The following is a 20516-nucleotide window of genomic DNA, read 5'->3' on the forward strand; positions in this document are numbered from 1 at the left end:
GATGGCTCAGGTTAGAGCTACAGACGTGAAATTTGAGCTGGCTTTATAGGATGAAGGAATTTGAATGACCCAGGTTTAAGAGGGGATAGCATTTCTCCCCAAGGGAAGTTCAGAGATGAGTCTGATTAGAAGCCTCTGACTAAAGCAGAGGGCTTGTGTGGGGAAGGAGCTGGAATTAAGTCTGGGTTAGACGTGTGTTCTTGAGGACTCTGCACACAGGATGAGAAATTAGAGCTATCAGAGGAAATTCTTATTTCAGCCCACCCTTGCAGAGTAGCTACTTGAGTTTCTCTGTTATCCTAGCGCAGGCTGACCTTGACCTCATGGCATCCCACTGCCCTCCTGCCTCTTCAGCATCGTCAAGAGCATCACAAGAGCCAAGACATGGAGATAACCTAAGTGTCTATTGACGGATGAATGGATAAAGAAGTTGTGATATGTAGTGGGATATTATTTACCCATAAGAGATGAGGACATCCTACCATTTGTGGCCACATGGATGGGCCTTGAAGACATTATGCTAAGTGAAATAAGTCCGAGAAAGATAGATACTGATCTCATTTATATAGAGAATTTAATCAAACAAACAAAACAGAAAAAGAGATCCGACATTTGGTTGTCAGAGGCAGAGGGCCGGGGGAGAGGGAACTGGAGGGAAGTGATTGGGGAGGTGCAGATTTCACTACAAATGATTCTGGGGGTGTAATGTACAATGTGTCAACTATGCTTAACACCGCTGTATTATATATGGGAAAGTTGTTAAGAGAGTAAATCCTAGGAGCTCTCCTCAGAAGGAGATTTTCTTTCTATCAATATTATGTATCTCTCTATATCTCTATGAGATGATGGATGTTAGCTGAATCTATGGTGGTCATCATTTCACAATATATGGAAATCAAGCCATCATACCATATGCCTCAAACTTATATCGAAACAATGATGTATAGTCAATTATTTCTCACTAAAACTGGAGGGGAAAAAAAAGGAGCTTCAACCCCAAAAATAAGAGTTAACATTTGTTCAGTGATTACCAGATGTCATGCTCTGTACTAAAGAGCTTTATTCTCTTCGTATGCTCTAATCCTCACAACAGACCCTCTTTATAAACGAGTCAGTTGAGGCTTAGAGAGATTTAATAACTTATACCAGGACACAGGGCTAACTACGGGCAAATCCAGCATTGAAATCCTAGAGCCCAGACTCTTAGCCACTTTACACAGTGCCACCCATGACGATCAGACATGCAATTTGTGTTTCTTACCTGGAGGATATTTTCTGAATGTCTAGTTTCTTAGGCACCACCGAGGCTATGCATGCTAAGGGCTGTGTAATCAATTATTTCAAAAATGAAACTGAAACACAGATCGAGGTATTCAGTCAGATGAGGTGTCTAGAGTGACCCAAGCATGATTCACCCAAAAATTGCTTATATATTATAGCCAAAATCTCCAGCTGGCTACAATAAAGGATGATTCAGTGATCAAATAGAAACCTAAACTGAGTTGCATCTGAGTCCGAAAGAATGCCTGGCATCTTACACCACGAAAGAGCCTGCCGTGCCCAGAGTGACTAGACTGGGGAGCAGCTGGGGCTCCTGGAATTTAACGGGTTAACAGACCTGCTTTGGTGTCTGTCTGCGGAAATGGCTTCCTTGGCTCCATATATTATCTTCATGTATTGTCATGACCTGAGGGTACCTGGACATCTGAGAAGAACCTAATTAACCCTGCATGAAGCTGACAGAATGAGAGAACGAGTGAACACACAATCAGAGAACTGAAGGCAGCCAGGGATGTTAGCTAAAGCTCCCCAAGAAACCCAGTCATGCCTTTCTGTCCTACGACAGGCAGCCTGCCGGACAGTGCTTTGTTGAAATCCAGCTTATCGAGTTGAACTTTAGAAGTTAGGAGCTTGCGCTTTTGAGTGAGATTTAATGAAGCATGCGTTAGCTTGTAGAATGGAAAATGCCAAGCCACTTAAACAAAACATCTATTTTTGTTTAAGGGTAAGAAAGCAGGATGCATGTTACAAGAATTGAAGTGTGATGAACTGATCATTGGAATCAAATTCATTTTTAATGACAATCAAGTTGTAAAAAATAGAAAAAGGTGACAAATAACTTTTTATTGGTGGCACATAAAAAATATCCCAAGTCATTTCTTATCTACTTGAAAGCCAATATTCTTCCAGGAGAATAAATTTCTGTTTTGTTCTCATTGTTTGATTGGATTTAAAATTGCTTGTGATTAGGGAATATAAGTATATATACAAAATTTGAACAGATTAACACTCACCCCCTCATCCACGTTACTTAAGTTTTACTCCTTCGGAGGCAATCGGGTACTTTCCGATCACTCTGTAGAGCTACGGATCTGTAAATCTACATGCCTGCATACCTAACCATTCACACGGGGTGTTGATAAAAGTCATCACTGGGAGATGATGGATTAAAATCCACTTTTCCACAGGCAAATAGGTGGAAAGCATTTTAAAACGATTTCTTAAGATATTAGATTTTTAAAAACAGCTACGAAGGAAAATAAATGCAACTAATGGAGTATGGGTTGTGAGTTGGGAAAGTGATGGCAGTGAATCGTGGGCTCAGGAAACAGACCTCAACTCTCATCTGGGTCACCCCTCTGTGCCTTGGGTGTCTCATCTGTAAAATGGGGATACAGACAGCGTATACCTCGGAGGATTCCCGGGACCATCCAGGCAACCCGTCTTGCACAGTGCTTGGTACGTATTAAGAACTCAAACTTTAGAAGTAGGAATGAAAAATTAATGGGGAAGGAGGAAGAAAGACAGCAGTTACAGGTATCTGCATCTGTGCACACCTGCAGGTACTGAAACCCAGCTGATTCAGAACAATTTCTGTCTTTAGAAGTATCTTAGGTATTTGCTTTCAGAAAATGGGGGTATTTATTCATGTTTAAGCTCAGGAAACTCAGCCCTGGAGAGCTCACTTACAAATTTGGAACTTGAGACTGAAAACATGGTTCACATACATTTCTCACTTTCTCTCGGCAATGGATCACAGCCAGGGATAAAGCCATATCAGAGTTTTCGAATCTCAAAGACTTAGAATCTAAGTGATCGGTCAACAAAGTATTGGTGTCTTATGAGTCCAGCTTCTGCCCTGATAGACTGCTCAGGCTACTATACTCAGTCTATTATGAGTTTTTATTCCTTATGATTCTACGGGACATCTTCAGCTTCCATACGTCTTTGGCATCTGTTACCTTTCTTTATCTGCTCTCTCACATTTGAGGAATATAGTAAAAGATATTCTTTTAAAGGACCCAGCCTTATTGTATGCTAACTCATATATACGGAATCTAAAAGGAAAAAAAATGGTACTGATGAACGCAGTGACAAGACAAGAATAAGGATGCAGAGAATGGACTGGAGGACACGAGGCTGGGGGGGTAGGGGGTGAAGGGGAAGCTGGGACGAAGTGAGAGAGTAGCATCGACATATATATACTACCAACTGTAAAACAGATAGCCAGTGGGAAGTTGCTGTATAACAAAGGGAGATCAACTGGATGATGGATGATGCCTTAGAGGACTGGGACGGGGAGTGTGGGGGGTAGTTGAGGGAGGGAGGGGATATGGGGATATCCCATAAATACAGCTGATTCACTTTGGTGTACCTCAAAAACTGGTACAAGAGTGTAAAGCAATTATATTCCAATAAAGAGCTAAAAAAAAAATAAAAAATAACTAAAAAAAAAAAGACCCAGCCTTCTCCTTCTAAACCACCATGCACAATGTAAATTTTAAAAGGGCAAGAAAAAACATTCGCAACTACAGCAAGTGGACACCAAAGTGTGACTCTCTGCCACGTCCCTTGTCATCACTACCACCAGTTAAGCCCCAGCTCCTCCGGTATCACCAAATGCCCCGCAGGAGGGGAGAGATTGGGAAGTTGCTGACAAAGAGCTGGGAGAAACTTAACCTGTTGGCACACAGCAGAGAGACGTGAAAATAGAAGCAAGCGGCCGTATCCAGTTCCCCACCACCTCTCCTCAAAGGACCTCCCTCGATCAGTATCACCTTGGCTCCCGTGACAACCCCCGACAAGGATAAATAGAAGTCAAGCATGCTCTTGCTCCTAAGGCCTCTGGGCGCTGGCAGGGAACACAAGTGCTAAACTCAGGCTGAGTTCCTCTCTGCTCTGCCACGTAGTGAAGGAACCACGGCACACAGGCTTGCCAGGCCAGGCTGCTAGTCTCATCTCCGCGGGGCTGTCCACGCCCTCTAAAGAGGTGGGCTGAGGAAAGGAAGCAAGCCGTTTCTGCTGGCATCTTCACACCCTATGCAACACGTGTTCTGTTATCAGGGCTGTAGGATCTTTAGGGGATACAGGAGCATGAAAAGACTTCTGATTACAGGATTAGGGTCTCCACTTCTAAAATTCGGTTGAACCTGTAGCAAGTGAAGCAGGGCCTTTCTTGGAAGAGAAGATTGGACCATCATATAGTGACTTTGAGCCGCAATGTCATTCCTAGAAAAATCAGTGCTTGCCCCTGTCACTCAAACTCTGAATCTCCATGCCCTGTGCAACACAGGCTCAACAATGAATTCCTTCTATTTGAGAGGGTGCTGTCTTCTGTAGAGAAGAAGAAGACGGGTACTTTGAGGGTCAATGTTTGCCTTTACAAAATTTAATGATACAGCAATGAAAAATTCTACCCAGGCCAAGATCCCAAATTTTACATAGATGTTAGTAATACCTAGTGTACCGCAGTGGTTAACAGGTCAGCTCTAAAATCCAGTGATCCTTCTCTGCTTACAGGGTGGTAATACCAGTAAATGCTCCACTGAGCCCATTTGAAGCTTAAAGAAAAATCGAACGTAAAGGTCACTGCATAGGACCAGACACCAAGTAATATACTGCATACATATTAATGATATTTTTTGTAGCTGCCTTGAGTCCATATTGATTGCTTTATTCTATGTTCATATAGAACATATTTACTGTATCTATTGTGTGCTATGTGGGCAGAAACTTCCTGGAAGGAAGAGAGAGTAGCTGACTCCTGCAGAAGAACTAGGAGGGCAGTGGGGAGATTTTAAGGGCCAATAGTCTATATTTTCTCCATGTCTTTGAATGTGAACACTTCTCCCTCAAGAAGGAAATAAGCCTGAGGGGATAAGAGCTGGGAATATGTTTGTATTCATGTTGCATAGAGCTAGGAGTAGAAAGAGCTTACAACCCCTAACCCCTCACCGTTCCTTCTTTGAGTTGAGATTGCTTTCGCCAACTGAGTTAAAATCAGGTATTTCCAGCTCCTCTCTTGCTGTTTTAATCTCAAGTCTCCAAACAATACACTGACTCTCTCCCAACTCTGTCCTCTGACAGCGAAAGGTCACTAAAGGGAGTAGACGTGGAGTCAGAACCTTGGCGGCAGCTGCCGTGTGGTTTATTGGCTTGTGATCTTAAACTCTCCAACCCACCGCTTTCTCGCTGAGCTGGGAGACTGAACTCACACGCGGCCGTTCACATCCAGGCACTGGGCTAAGTAGAAAACACATTTGGCTTTATTTTATTGTTTTTCCTGTCCTGGAAAGTTGTGTGTACAAATATCACAGTACATAGCTAAAAAATGACTGAAAACCAACCTGACAATGTAAGGATTATAACCTCAAGCTGTTTTGGGGTTTTCATTTTCTTCAAGAGTTAGGAAGCCTCAGGCTTTTTTTTTTTTTTGTCCTTTTTCACATAATTCATTCAGAAATAAACACAATGTGATATGTCTTAGTCAGGTACAGAACGCTCCTACTTTTGTCGAGAAAAGGAAATAAGATGCACAAACTGTGATGGTTGGGAGACGTTTGTTAGGGGTGTGCCCTATCAGGCTTTTTTCCTTTCCCGGTGGCACTGCTTTTTTTGTCTACCTTCGCAGGTTTGTGAGAAGCTATATCTAAGGGGAGGTCCCTTGAAGGTCATCTCTCTCAAAACAGCCCAGCTTTATCCATTCTGCTTCTGTCTTGCTTTCTCTTTAAACGGAACATGGCTGAAATTAAATGAATCCACCCGTTCTGAAAGCCTATCTCCCAGTCCCCAGCGGGTGCTATTTGAATTTTATTACTTTTTAAAGATTCACCCATGCTTTCAGTGACATGAAAAGCAAGTGACCTCAGAGTGGCCGCTTTTAGGTTGAAAGGACTTAGACTCTGAAGCAGTGACTTTTGTAATCCCTCTCCACTTGAAAGGCTGCAAAGCCTCGCTGGATGTATGTTTCACAAGTTTTGTTCTCTGGTGAAAAATGAGGATGTTTATATCTTTGCTGAAATTGTAAAAAGACCCAGGTAGAAAAAATTTTCCATTACAAGTCTCCTTTCCTGTCGTGTCACTGTGGGTAGAATAAATGGCCGGGATCTGATCGCAGTCTTGTAAATGGGAAAGAACTCCTGAGTGATGGCAAACACCGTAGCTACCCACCCCCGCCACCCGCATGTCCCCCGGGGCCCCTCGAACACGTCCCACAGGACATCACGCTTCCCTTCGTGACTCCAGGGTTGCGTTGCACGAAGACGGATGCATGGGATACAGGCATTCGGGACACTCAGCCTCCAGAGAGCTCCAGGCTGTGCTGGGGGTGGAGACGGTGGTTCCACGCCCACGCACAGCTCAGCTGTCAGAGGTCCAGGTCGGACAGCTGCCGCCTGAGGTTTGCCTCATAAGGGCTGCTGTCTAGTTTCAACAGAAACCTCAGGGGGGAAGAGCTGAGGACGCGCCCAAACCTGCCTTCAAAGGCTTGTCTCTGCCTCTGCATCCTGCAGTGCTGCTGACTTTCTAACTGGGGATGCGGACGGGTCCAACGGTCTCCCCTCACCTCCTCCCTGATGCTCTACAAACACAAAAAGTCAGCTGGTTTAAAAAATGGTGGGTTGAATTACTAACAAGAAAATAATATCAAACTGTACACTTTAAATATATGTGGTTCATTGTATGTCAATTGTATCTCAACAAAAGTTCTTAAAAAATAAATACAAAAAAAGAGAATGGTGGGTTGAGTGGAAGCAAGTGACTCCCTTCCCGCCTCTCCTCCGCCATGACTGTGAGATCAAGCCCTGACTCGGCCAGCGGGTAGTCTTACCTGAAGAAAATCCCCGTACCTGTGATCAGCTACCTGGAGAACAAGTGGGGTGCTAGGTAAGCCCTCTAGTTGTGAGGAAACGTCTCCGACAACAGAACAGAACATAAAAACATCAGAGCCATTTTCTTCTAACTAAAACCAAGTGCAAAGGTGTTTGGTTTCAAGATGTTCTAAAATGCCTTGTGATTATTTTGGTGTAACTACAGCCCAAAATTTGTGTGGATCTGTCTCTTACCAATGAATTTCACCCGTCTTTTCTGAGATTTCACTAGTAGGGAGGGCCTTCACGAGTACCCCCTTTTGAATTCCTCTAGCAAATTCCCCAAATGACACGTATCTCCAATTCTGTTTCCATCATCTCTTACTTTCAGTAAGTTTTTGGTTCTTCGCTGAAAAAAATCCAGGTCACATCAGTTATTTACTGGCGCATAACCACACTCTCCAAATTTAGTGCCATAAAAAAAAAGCATCATTTAATTTGCTTATGATTCTGTGGGTTGGTTTGCCAAGGCTTAGCTAGGACAGCGTCTCCTCCTTGTGTTGGCAGCTGGGCTCAGTCATGTGGGTGCAATCTGGTCCTGGGGAACCAAAGTGGCTTCCTCCACACACCTGGTCCCTCAACGGAGCTAGCTGGGATACTGAGGCCTCTCGGCATCTTTCATCTTCTAGGTTCTTCCTCCTCCTGTGGGCTTTCACCCTTCAGGACATCATTTGCTCCATCTGGTCTCTCTAGCAGGGGAGCCAGACTTATTTATATGGTAAATCAAGACTCCAAGCAAGAAAAGCCAGCATCTGCCGGACCTCTTAAGCCCTAGGCCCAGAAATGGTGTATAATCCTTCTCCCACCTGCTAGCAGCCAAAGCAATTCTCAGGTCAGAGAATACTCAAGGGAAGAGGAAACAGTCTTCTCCTCCTGGAGAAAGGGCAACATCCACATATAAGAATGGGAGGGGTCACTGGCATCTATCTTTGCAGACAACTGACCACATATATCATACCCTGAGTTCTAGAAGCAAAAACACGGGGGCCGGGGAAGAATGCATGTAGGAATTCAGTACATATTAAATTGTATGATCCAAACAGGTGGGGAAACTGATCTACTTAAGTTGCGTTGAAGCCATTAGTTAACCATTAAGAGAAAAAAAAAATCCAGCTAAATTAAAGAATGCAATGGAATAAAAACATACAGAGCCATAAGAAATACTTTTTATCAGCATGTAGAAGAGAGTTGAAATAAAAAAAAAGGAGCCATAAAAGTCAATTCTGACTGGTCTGACAAATCTTACCACATACCAACTTTAAAAGCAGATAGCAAAACCTCATTTTGCTGCTACTTAAAATGAATATACAAGAGAATGCTGCTCCCACCCTAAGAATGAGGTGGGGGGTCGGGGAGGGAAGCCAGATAACCTATAAAAGCATAACCTTTTTTGAGTTTATCACAAAACAGAGGTTACACGGCAACCAAACGAACCGAATTCCAACGGGTAACAGCAACTCTAAGGAGAGATCAAACAAAACATTTTCACCTGCGGCAGAGTAAGGACGAACACGTCAGCCACCATAATAGCAGGTAAGAAAGCAGCCAAAATTTTAGCAAGTTTCCAAAAGCCAATTACAGGCCAGCAAGACAGCTTAGACTACCCGGGAGCCCAGAGCTGAAGGAAGCCCACATTCGCTCCCAACCTCTTTTTCATGGACCCCCACGGTGTTCATCAGACATGGGGACAGAGCTTGAGACCCAAGAGACCCCCCTCAGCAGCGACACTCAGCATGAAACCACACCCGCTTTCTTGGAAGCTTCTTGCCTATGAAATAAACATGCTGAATCACTGGGGAAGGCGCAGGCAGCCTTTCCCTCCCAAAGGCTCGAAGATTCACGGCCTCAGAGAGAAAACACAGGAGGCGTCAGCTACTGACGGACCAAGGATGGATGGAAATCCCTCCTGCCCACAGTCACAAGCAAAGGTGAACCTCTGCGTGGAAGCAAAGAGATCTGCCCCCAGGCAGGGGCCACACCATCCCCAGCTGGGGGAAGGGCAGAGGCACTCCTGCCACCCGTCTTAGGCAGTGGTACCAAGCTGCTGGGAAAGAAAAAGAAGCAAAAGCCTTCTGCTTCTGGGGGAGAGGCAGGAAAAGTCCTCCCACCCGAGAACACCCGCCTCCACCTCGGATACAAGGCAGAGGTGGGATGCCCCAGGGGAGGAGCAGGACCGATAGCATCACCCCACCCGCGAGTGGCGGGCACATCCCGCGTGCCTGAGGCTGGAACAGAGAACAGAGGACCCCCGGCCCAGCACGAGCTCTGCACCAGTAAGGAGCGGCAGGACTCCTTCTCACTGGGAGACGAGTTCGAACATAAAGAGAACTCTTACCTGTTGATGCCACGCAGGACCCGCAGAAAGCTGAGGCTGGAGCAGGTACCCTGGGCAGAAGCCTCCGGCGGCGCAGGGCCCATGCAGGGCTCTAGGTCTCGGCGGCCCACCACCAGGGGAATGTAAAGTCTCTGTTCACTTAAGGCAATTAGCACCAGCAAAGCCCAATCTGCCTGATTACCAAGTAGCTTGACTCAACCACCCACACGAACAATCTGGAAGAAAGACAGGTGTGCCCATTTAAGGGCATACACGCTGGTATTTACCTGAATCTCTACTCTTGTATGTAACCAATGTCCCGTCTTCAAATAAGAGTGATAGAAGGAGGGAAGGAGAGAAGAAGGAGGGAAGGAGAGAAGAAGAAGGAAAGAAGGAAGGAGAAGGGAAGAAAGAAAAGAGAGAGAGAGAGAGAAAGGGAGGGAGGGAAGAAGGAAGGGAGGAAAGGAAGAAAGAAGGGAAGAAAGTACATCCCCTAAACTGCATAGGAATTAAACTAGAAATAAATAAGTGAAAGAGAAATTGTCTATGGGTCAAAGAAGAACTCACAGATAAGATTAGAAAAAAAATGTGCATTGAGTGAAAATGAAAATACGGAATATTAACATTTGTAGGATGCAATTAAAGCAGTACATAGGAGGACATTTACAGCAACAAACTATTACACTAGAAAATAATAAAGATTCACACCAATGGTCTAGACTTCCCTCTTAGAAACTAGAAAAAGAAGAGCAAGTTACACCCAAAGTAAGCAGAGGGAAAGAATTATAAAAGTAAGAGCAAAAATCAAAGAAAGATAAAACAGGTAAGCAATCCGAAATCTCAGTGAAACCAAAAGCTTCTTTAAGAGATCAAAGCAAATATGGATCAGAAAATGTAGAAGGAAGTTTAATTTACCAATATCAGGCCTGAAAGAGTATATATCATTCCAGAACCTGTAGACTTTAAAAGGTTAGTGAGGAAATAGTACCCCAAAATTTATGTTAAGAAATCTGATAACATGTATGAAGTTAACCAGTTTTTTGAGACACTACTATCAAAGCTCACTCAAGAAGATCTATTTCCATTAAATAATTCATTTCATAATTTAAAACCTTCCCACAAAGAAAACTGTAGGCCCAGATGGCTGCCCCAGAGAATTCCACCAAACAATAAAAATTAATAGTAATATTACCAATTGTACACAAAATAGAAAGGCAAAGAACACTTCCCAACTCATTTTGAGGGCAGCATTTCCAAGTTAGCAAAACCGGTCAATGATATTACAAAACAAAACAAAACAAAAAGATACAAAGAAATATCTCCTGTTAAGATAGAGATATAAACCCTTTACAAAATATTAGCAAATTAAATCTATCAATACATAAAAACAGATAACACAACAGGACAAATTAGATTTGGATTTTAGGAATGCAAAGTTGGTTCAATATTAACAAACATCAATGTACTAGATTGTTTAAGCAAAGTAAAAAGGTGATTCCAATAGGTGCAGAAAAAGCAGTCAACAAAGTTCAATGTCTACTCATAGAAATTCTCAGCAAACTAAGAGTAAATAAATCCCTCAACTTGAAAAAGTTATCAATGAAAAACCTACAGGAAGCATTCTGCTTAATCGTGAATAACTGAATGTACTCGTCCTAAGGTGAAGAAAAAGTCATGTCTATGCTTACCAATTTTATCTAACATCATACTGGTGGTTCTACCACTTTAATAAAGTAAGGAAAATAAATAGAGGTATATAGATTGGAAAAGAAGATAGAAAACGACTTCTTCACAGAGTACCTGATCATTTACATAGAAAATCCCAAAGAATTTACAAAAGAACTACCAGAACTAAGTGAGTTTAGCAATGTTGGAGGATGAAAGTTAATATATTGCATTTCTATATATAGCAATGAACAATTAGAAATCGAAATGAAAATAGCATCCAAAATTACAATAACATCAAAATAAAAAAATACTTAGAATATTCTGATAACAAAGACCTACTCTATAACCCAGGGAGCTATATTAAATATCTTGTAATAACCTATAATAAAAAAATAAATACTTAGAAATAATTTTGACAAAATATATGCACTATCTGTAGACTAAAAACTACAGAACTTTGATGTGAGAGGCCCAGTTTTAAAAATAATTTACATCATGGAAAAATATATTTACCGATCAGAAGGAAGACTCAATATTATCAAGATGTTATTTCTCCCCAAATCAGTCTATACATTGGACACAATTCCAATCAAAATCCTTCTAGGTTGTGTGTGTGTGTGTGTGAGTGTGTGTAAAATTTGACAAAATGATTCAAAAATTTATACAGAAAAGCAAAAGACCTAGAGTAATCAAAACAATTTTGAAGACAAAAGAATGTGTGATTGTTTGTAAGATATAAATGATACGTTTGTTTGGAGCATATAAAGAGGGCAGAGTGTCCCTATGAAGACAAACGTTTTCTAGGCACCTGAGGGTTGAAAACAGGGACTGAATTTTGCAAAAGAAGCTGAGGCCAAACTTGAGGATTCAAGAGCTGTGAACCCAGGAGGGATGGCTAAAGATACTGAAGCCTAACTGAAAGGAAGAACTTAGAGAAAGATGAACAGGGGTGAAGCACCCTTGGGAAAGGACCAAAGCTAGGCTTATGAGAAGGCTCCCCAAAGAAGGCAGGAAAAGAGAAGTCAGCAGTCAGGAAAGGAAACCGGAAAAGTGCAGCGTGACAGGCGGAAGGGGAGAGTTTCAACAGGAAGAGGGGGTAAATTCTGTGTACTTTTCAGAGAGGGGAAACGTTTCGAGAAAATGCAGTCATTGGGATTTAGCAAAAGGAAAGCTTCAGTTTCTGTGGGGGAAAAAAGCAGCCCAGAAGGAGGAAGGCAATTGTGTAAATCAGCTGAGTAACGGAAGAAAGCAGGGAGCTGAGGTGCATGTCGAGCCAAAAACGAATTGTTTTGCGATGGAATGGTGATGAACATTAAAGACAACTAACAAAATAGACATGGTCTTGTGTTTTATTCATCTCACTGTCCCTTACGTTGTTAAGACCACAGGGTCATAACATATGGAGAACCCTATGGAAAAGTACGTATGGGTCTGACGGGCAGCTAAGGTTGAAAAGCATTGACCTGCTCATCTTTGGATGCAGAACTTGGAAGTCATGAGGGGTGAGGCGGCTCGATCTGGGCACCCAATTTGAGGAAGCCTCACCCTGACGGCTGGGCAGAAAGTTTCATTCATCCCCTGTGGCCTCTGAAGAAGAAACTCTGTCCTCTTTTGATATGAGCTGACCGGACTGTCCCCGTTTCTGAGATCCTCAGCGACGTGATACCTACCGGGAGGAAGATAACCGTGCTGACAGTCTTTAGGGGTTGAGGGGTCCCCTCCCCGACTTGCCCGGCTCCCTTTACCGAAGCGAATTCTGAGTGTGTGAGGAGCCCAGATAGGAAGAAGTCAGCCAGTCCTCCTTTAAACAGCAAAGAATGAAGGTAGAAATGTATGGGGAGAACTTGATAGATGAGCGGCTACCTTAATTGACGGACGTGCCGCTCCAGCGCTGCACAGGGAAGCTGAGAACGGTTCCAAGTGTCTCCAGCGTGTCGCACGGCTCTGCCCAGGGCAAGCCAAAGCCACAAGGGTGCCCCGCACATGACACGTCAGTGACTGATCAACTGTAGCAGGGGGGGCAATGAGAGCAGATGGAAACGGAGCCCTGGGACTGAGCTGTTTGTTCTGTCCGGTTTTGTGTACTCCTCTGTTTGTTCTCATTAAATGCTTTGAATGTGAAGCTCTGTGTTGTATTATCATCATGAGCAGTGGCCCATTCAGGACTTTCTCCCAACCTCATGGCAAACTACCTGCCTCTCTTTTCTCTTTTACCCCCAGGATGTCCCCTTGTCTAATACGTTTCAATTCCCAATTTTCCCTCTCCTTGTGAGATTTTCTTTTTCTGAGAGGTCACTGCTTAAAGCCTCAAAGCCTGACTTCTCACCATCATTTCCTCTTTTGGTTCACCACGGTTAAGAATGTTTCTTTTAAGTTCTCCAGTTACAAGAAAAACTGGAAATAGTAAAATGTCCTGTGGTTTGTGTTTTTTTTTTTTCCTTTAACTGAAGTAAATATGTTCACAGGGAGGTAGGTGTTGATCTGTTGTCTTCTTTACACATGCTAGAATTTCACAGACACTGATTGAAAGTAAGGAACACCAATACGGTCTTGTTTTGCCCTAATGGAGAGACAAAAAGGAGTGAGTGACTGAAAATGCATATGCCTACGATTTCTAGCATTTGGGGCTTTGGAAGTTGATTTTTTACATACATGGGAATATATCTGTGGTCCTTATGCTGTGGGATATAGCTTATAATGAGATGTTGAAGATAACTTCTGATCACTTGGCCCATGAGAAGCCACAAAGCTGTCTAACCAGCCACCCCAATCCCTGCTTTGACAAGAGATGAAGGTTATAACTTGAGAAAAACATCCCTGATGTCTCAGTCTAGAGGAATCAAGACCTACAAGAATCAATTAACTAGCAGAGTTTCCAATTCTTCCTGGGATGGATAGTAAATCTAAATTTAGGGCTTCCCTGGTGGCACAGTGGTTAAGAATCCAATGTGGAGGACGGGAGTTCAAGCCCTGCTCTGGGAGGGTCCCACATGCTGCGGAGCTACTAAGTCCGTGCGCCACAACTACTGAGCCTGCTCTCTAGAGCCCATGAGCCACAACTAACGAGCCCACATGCCGCAAGTAATGAAACCCGTGCACCTAGAGCCCGTGCTCCGTCTGCAACAAGAGAAGCCACCACAATGAGAAGCCACCGCAATGAGAAGCCAGTGCACCACAACGAAGAGTAGCCCCCACTCTCTGCAACTAGAGAAAACCCTTACATAGCAACAAAGACCCAACACAGCCAATAAATATAAATAAATAAATAAATAAATAAATAAATAAATAATTTTTAAGAAGGTTTAAAAAAATCTAAATTTAGATCAAATACAGAACAAGCTTTCACAAGACGGTCCAATTTGGCAAACTACTTCAAGTGTCTCCAACAATTGGAAGCATGTTTTTCACAAATTTGCTCCCAGAAAGCCAGGCCTACAGAAAATCCACTATTTTCTTCTCTCTGTTGAAAAATATCTGTCTCTGAACTTTACTGCCCCATTACTTGTCCACTGGTTTTGAAAATACAAATAGGACCGTGTGTTTTATCCCATCATCTGTGAACTCATCTCGTGTTTATAAGATTTTGGGTTTTGAGAGCCTTTTCAAGCTTCTGAAGCTCAGAAGCTCTGAAAAATAAGTGTATTTGTTTGTTGTTGCCGCAGATTATTAACAGGTGTCATTATACTATCTGATGAAAGGTTTAGGTCCTGGGGGTACATAAATCTGGGTTCAAATAGCCTGAGGTGCCTAAAATTTTTGAGAAACTACCCAAGTGCGGGTTTCCTCATACAGGTGAAAGGCCTCCTTATGGCACTAAAATCACATGATTGTTGTGAGAATAAGCTAAAATCACCAATTTCGATGTTTACTGAGTGACATGTAGTAAGCACTCAATCAATGATGATTTTAGTAATTAATGAAATACAACATTACTACATTATATTTGAATCAAGATTACAGTACAAGGATCTCTTTATTCCAAATCATTTTTTGAAATCATAAACTTAATTTCCCCTCATGTTAATTTACTGTACCCAGATAAACATTGGAAGCTGAAATATCATTTTGAACTTTATGTAAGGACACCAGGCTATAATTAATCAACACGAATAGGAAGGATGTTTACAGCCACCAGTCCTGGATTTTGATACATCAGGCATGCGAAATTACAAGATATTGATTTAAGCAAAACACACTCAATATGGCCTCCCTGTACAGTCTTGGGTTAAATTACAGCAGTTTGTAGTGGATTTATGACTCCTGAATAATAAGTCTACTGGAAGAAGTGATCGTTTCTTCATGTCTCACTGGAGTGAGGTAATTAGTTTTTGTACAAACAGCACCACATTCCAGGTGTCGTTCAGTAAAAAATTGTATCTGTCACTTGGATAAAACCTTATACACATAAATATTGTCCCACAACTTTGCATGACACACAGTGAGAAGATAACGCCAACATAAGGCACAACAGAATCACAATTCCAAACAATCTCACCAGACTGGAGCAGTGACATTTAAGAGAACAAAGTCAAAATCTAACATTCCGATTCAAAAATAGTCACTGAAAAGATACAAGATGGGAGGAATCAATTGAAGTTGAAGTTTCCCAAATAGAAATCCGGGAAATACTACAGTTATCCAAGAGGATAAAGCATCCCTTCCGCCACCAAACAGTACATCCTCATTTTCCTTCCTCCCCCCCAGTTGCATACAAGAACGCCTCCATCTAGATAATTCAATACATATTAACAAGGAAATCACTACGTAGTTGAAGTAATCCAAAACACAGAGTGGACTGAAAGCAAACATCCTCTCTGACTCCTGTATTCTCTATCTTGAATGACGTTGACATTTATACACACACCAACCATCACCAAACTTAGGAACCTTTTCTCCTTCTCTTGGCTCCATCTGCCCAAATTTTCATTTTTTTTAACTTTTTATTTTATGTTGGATTAGCAATGTTGTGTTAGTTTCAGGTCTACAGCAAAGTGATTCAGTTATACGTATACACGTATCTGTTCTTTTTCAAATTCTTTTCCCAATTAGATTGTTGCAGGATACTGAGCAGAGTTCCCTGTGCTCTACAGCAGGTCCTTGTTGCTTACCCACTTTAAATATAGCTGTGGGCACACGTCAACCCCAAACTCCCTAACTATCCCTCCCGCCCCCCCTTCCCCGCCCCCACCGTAACCATAAGTTTGTTCTCCAAGTCTTTGTATCTGTTTCCATTTTGTAAATAAGTTCATTTGTATCATTTGTTTTAGATGCTGCCTATAAGCAATATCATACGATATTTCTCTTTCTCTTTCTGACTTCACCAAATTTTCATTTTCATTTTGGCTCCAATTCTCATTCTGTTGGAGGCTCCCACTGTTATTCTGTCTCCACTTTCTCCTCTGTAGAATCTCTGTGTTAAACCCCATCCTTCTGAAATGCGCACGGGATCCTAGCATTTCCCTGCTTAAACTCCTTCCATAAATACCTATAACCTGGACAATTAAGTTAAGATGCTTTTCCCGAGCACAGAACCCCTTTTTAACCTCCTTGGTGGTCATTTATCCCCGTGTTCAATCATGTTGAACCATTGAGCTACTTCCCTCAATGTCCCAACTTTCACAAGTCAGTGCCTTTTGCATCTAGAATTACCCTCATTTCCTATTTCTTATTTTCTCATGCTTCAAATCTAAAGACAGAAATCAAATCTGCATAGGAAACTTAGCTGATTTATCCTCTGTTCCCTTTGCAATGTATATGCTTTGGCTCATAAGTGTTCGTGTATATGCCTTTTCCTCAAGCAATGGTGAGTGTCTTAAAGCTTTATATCACAATGGTGTACCCCCAGCTCCTGTAGACTAACTGACACATTGGCGATATAAAGATTTGAAAAATGAGTGCGTTGATTGAAGGAATGGACGTATCAGATAATTGGGATAAAGTGATTCTTCAAGCTACTGAATTGTGAAATTTGGAGGTTGTCATTGATCAGGTAATTTCCACACTATAATCCTATAGAGTAATGACATTTCTTTGTTTCAAGTAAATAAAACAAAACTCGGGTATAATTTGCTGAAGAATGCTTATGACTAGCTCTTTATTATGCTTTCCTATCGGCATCTTATTTTCTCCTAAATTCTACAAGAAGAAGCATGCATTTGCCTCCCGCACTGGAAAGCCTTGACCTAATTTTAAGGAAATCCTAGAAGAATCTGTAGTCATTAACTTTGGGGCTGACATTTCGGAGAAACGAATCAATCAATATGTGTGTATAGACTGTCACAAAACTGCAGGCACGATTCCAAGGTAGGAATGCAAATGGCCACAATTTCACCCATGACTTACTCCCATTCCTGAGCCAATCATTGCCAGGGAAATACTATTTTGAATTGAACAAGTGATTCACGTCTGTTGAGTACAGAACATGCATTCCCCACAGTGCAAATCCCCAGCTGGTGATATAGCTCCGAAAGTATGCTGGTCAGACTATCAGAGCTGAGTGTCTCAGGCCTGAAATGACATGACATGTACTCAGCTATTCTTAAGAAAATTTCCAGAAAATCCTCTGGAAGGTACATATTGATACATCTATCTGCTGTTGGAAAAAATACCTTCTTTGGGGTCTTATTTTAATCCTCTAAATGGCAGTCTCCCAAGGAATAGATCACCTCACCAACGCGGCAGCACCATTGGATTGGGTGGTTTCCAAGGATACTGAAGGGAAGGTAGACACTTTGTAAAATGGAAAGTGCCTAAAAATAAGAGAAAATCATAGAGATGCGGAAGTCACCGATTAATTGCATTCAACACAGCAGCCCATGTAGAAATTGAGGCTGTGAGATGAGACATTTTCAAAGGTCTCTGATATTTTCTAATGGTACGTCTGAGCCTCAACTTACTCTGTGTCCTGTTCGGTGATTGTATCAGGGATTTCCTCTTTGAAAATCAGGATTTTGACAGGGTTAACTTATTAGGCAGGAGGACTTCTAAACCAGAGGGAGACTAAACTGGTACCAATTACACTGCTACCCATCCTGAGTTGTGTTTTCGCTTACTTGAGCCCTTCCCAGCCACTGATCCTTGTGCAGAACTGTCTGAACCACACTCAGAGGGCAGACTCACAAAAAATAATTGAAGAATAAACTTTCTGCCCAGGCCAATTGGGTACATTGCCTTTGTGCTTTTCCATGACTTGCTTTTGCCAGATAGAATACTTGGCACTCAAGACAGTGGTGTTGGACCAGATTTTGGAGCAATGGGGTTTTTGAAAATGATTTATTTTTTCCCTCTGTCACAGACACTCTGGCACAGATGGCTTCTCTAAATGATGAGGCCAGAGTCTTTTCCATCCAGTTTTGCCATTGTAAAAATCTATCTGCTATCGTCTCTCTGATGTTTTGGCTCTGTGTATCCAAGAGAAGGTGTAAAAGTTTAGAATGAAATCCAAGTTTTGGCCCCAAATGTGTGTAGCTCCAGGGCCTTCAGAGATGGCTCTGTGACTATGATAAACGAATACTTCTTTCCCCTCCAACCCTGTTCCTCCTATGAAATTCCATCTTCAACAAATAATGTTAATAGGAGGAAAAAAACAACTAGACGAGAATGGAAAATTAGAGCTGTCTTTCCCTGGACTAATAAGCGAGCTTTGATTGGGTTATATAAATGCTCAGTACTTATTGTGGACCTTCCCCGACAGATCAAGACCTCATTAGGAACATCATATTAATATGGTAGGAAGAATTACGTGCACAGGAATATGATTCTGTCAAAAGTTGGACATGAAGACAGTGCAGGCGAGATCTTGGGAGGGGGCACCTAGTTTCTGTGCAAAGAAATCTGCCTTTGGAAAAGAATCGACATTTCCTGAGAGGCAATTGTGTGCCATAAATGTAAACCTATAAAGTCCCGAAGACTTTGCGGATCCTTAGCCCCATTTTATAGGTAGGTAAACTGAGAATTAGAACGTTGCAGGAGAGACAAAAGATTATCGGTTTGAATACCCCCAGAGCTCTGCACACTGGGATAACATGCTCCCTCCATATACATCACGTGTGGGATACGGTGATAAAGGGTATTTTGGTGGAGAGAAAAGCTGATAGTGATGCATGCCTTGTGATCATTAACGAGCAGAAAAGATGAAACGATGTGCCTGGCATAAGGCACTGCCACTGGGAGCTACGCTCGCTCATGGAGAAAATGACGGTACTGACTGCAAGGTGTAATGATACCACATGAAACTCAGCCAGAATGGGAGCCCATCACAGCAAAACGGGGCCCAAGGTGTCATCTCATTACACTGAACAGATTTGGCAGGAGAGGACACGTGTGAGTATGGGCATTAATCGCGATTAATTATTGTACTGCAATCTGTCATACCTGTGCACTCTGGGATCCTTAAAGGAGTGTAAGTGTCTTCCTACTTTTCTGTATTGGTGCCTTGGATATTTTGAGTACCTGAAATTAGATTCGACAAAGATTCTATACAAAATAAATCAATGACTTTATCAGCAAGCAGGGACGTGTGTCTGTGTGCGCGCACTGTTTTATACCAGCCACACAAAATAAAAATTGCGCTGGGGCTCCCGCTCTCAGAGTTTCTGAGAGTCTTGGCTCACCTCTGTAATTTTTGACAAGTCATTTTCCTTGTGGTCAGTTTCCTCATGTGCATGTTGAAACAATGGTATCTCAGCTAAATTTCCTTATTTGTTAGTTGGGAGTCCACAGGAGACGATTTTGAGAAACGAGTGGGAGAGAAAGCAGTCGGTGCAGGCCTGTGCCACAGTTACCACTCACTGCTGTTTTTTGTCATCAGTCTGATGAGCTAGTCGAGCCAGATGTGCTCCAAGATTCATCCAGCCCTCACAATCTTCATTTTTCACGTCATGGTCCCTTGGTCCATTTTTTTTTTTTTAAAGTCTCTATATATTTCTCCTATCCTATTCAAAAGAGAGCCATACATCTTATTTGTCATTCATATCCAGCCCACCCCTGCAAGGAACAATGTATGCTTTGTGTTCGTTTACCGAGAAGTTCACAAAAATATATTAAAATTGATGTCTCCTCTTAATGAGGGAATCAGAAAAAAAAACAGTAAAGACCAATGAAAAGGAGATGGAACAATTTAAAATCTCATAATAACCATGGGCAAATCTTCCTGAGTTTGAGGATAGATAGTCTTCCTTTTCCAACCTTTGTTATGTATATAAGCCAAATATATACAAAATCTATTCAAATAATACATATAAAATTGCTTCTTTTCATCAGAGTAGCCATTGGTTTATTAATTTAGCTGAAAACATAGTTCAGCAGTGGAAAATAAGGCATAAATGTGAACTCCAATTATGTTATTTTAAAATATCATTGAATTCACAATGAAGTACATATTACAG

General features: G+C 42.1%; 1 long non-coding RNA gene across 1 annotated transcript in view; it reads right to left on the reverse strand.

The window, feature by feature from the left end:
* Positions 1–9778, reverse strand: part of LOC130840747 (uncharacterized) — a 35950-nt gene extending 26172 nt beyond the window's left edge. Inside the window, exon 1 of the long non-coding RNA XR_009050053.1 lies at positions 9484–9778. This is a non-coding gene — a long non-coding RNA (uncharacterized LOC130840747). The remainder of the gene's footprint in view (positions 1–9483) is intronic.
* Positions 9779–20516: the final 10738 nt, after the last annotated feature.

This window comes from Hippopotamus amphibius, chromosome 17 (genome assembly GCF_030028045.1).
Source record: "Hippopotamus amphibius kiboko isolate mHipAmp2 chromosome 17, mHipAmp2.hap2, whole genome shotgun sequence".
In the NCBI taxonomy this organism is placed as follows: Eukaryota; Metazoa; Chordata; class Mammalia; order Artiodactyla; family Hippopotamidae; genus Hippopotamus; species Hippopotamus amphibius.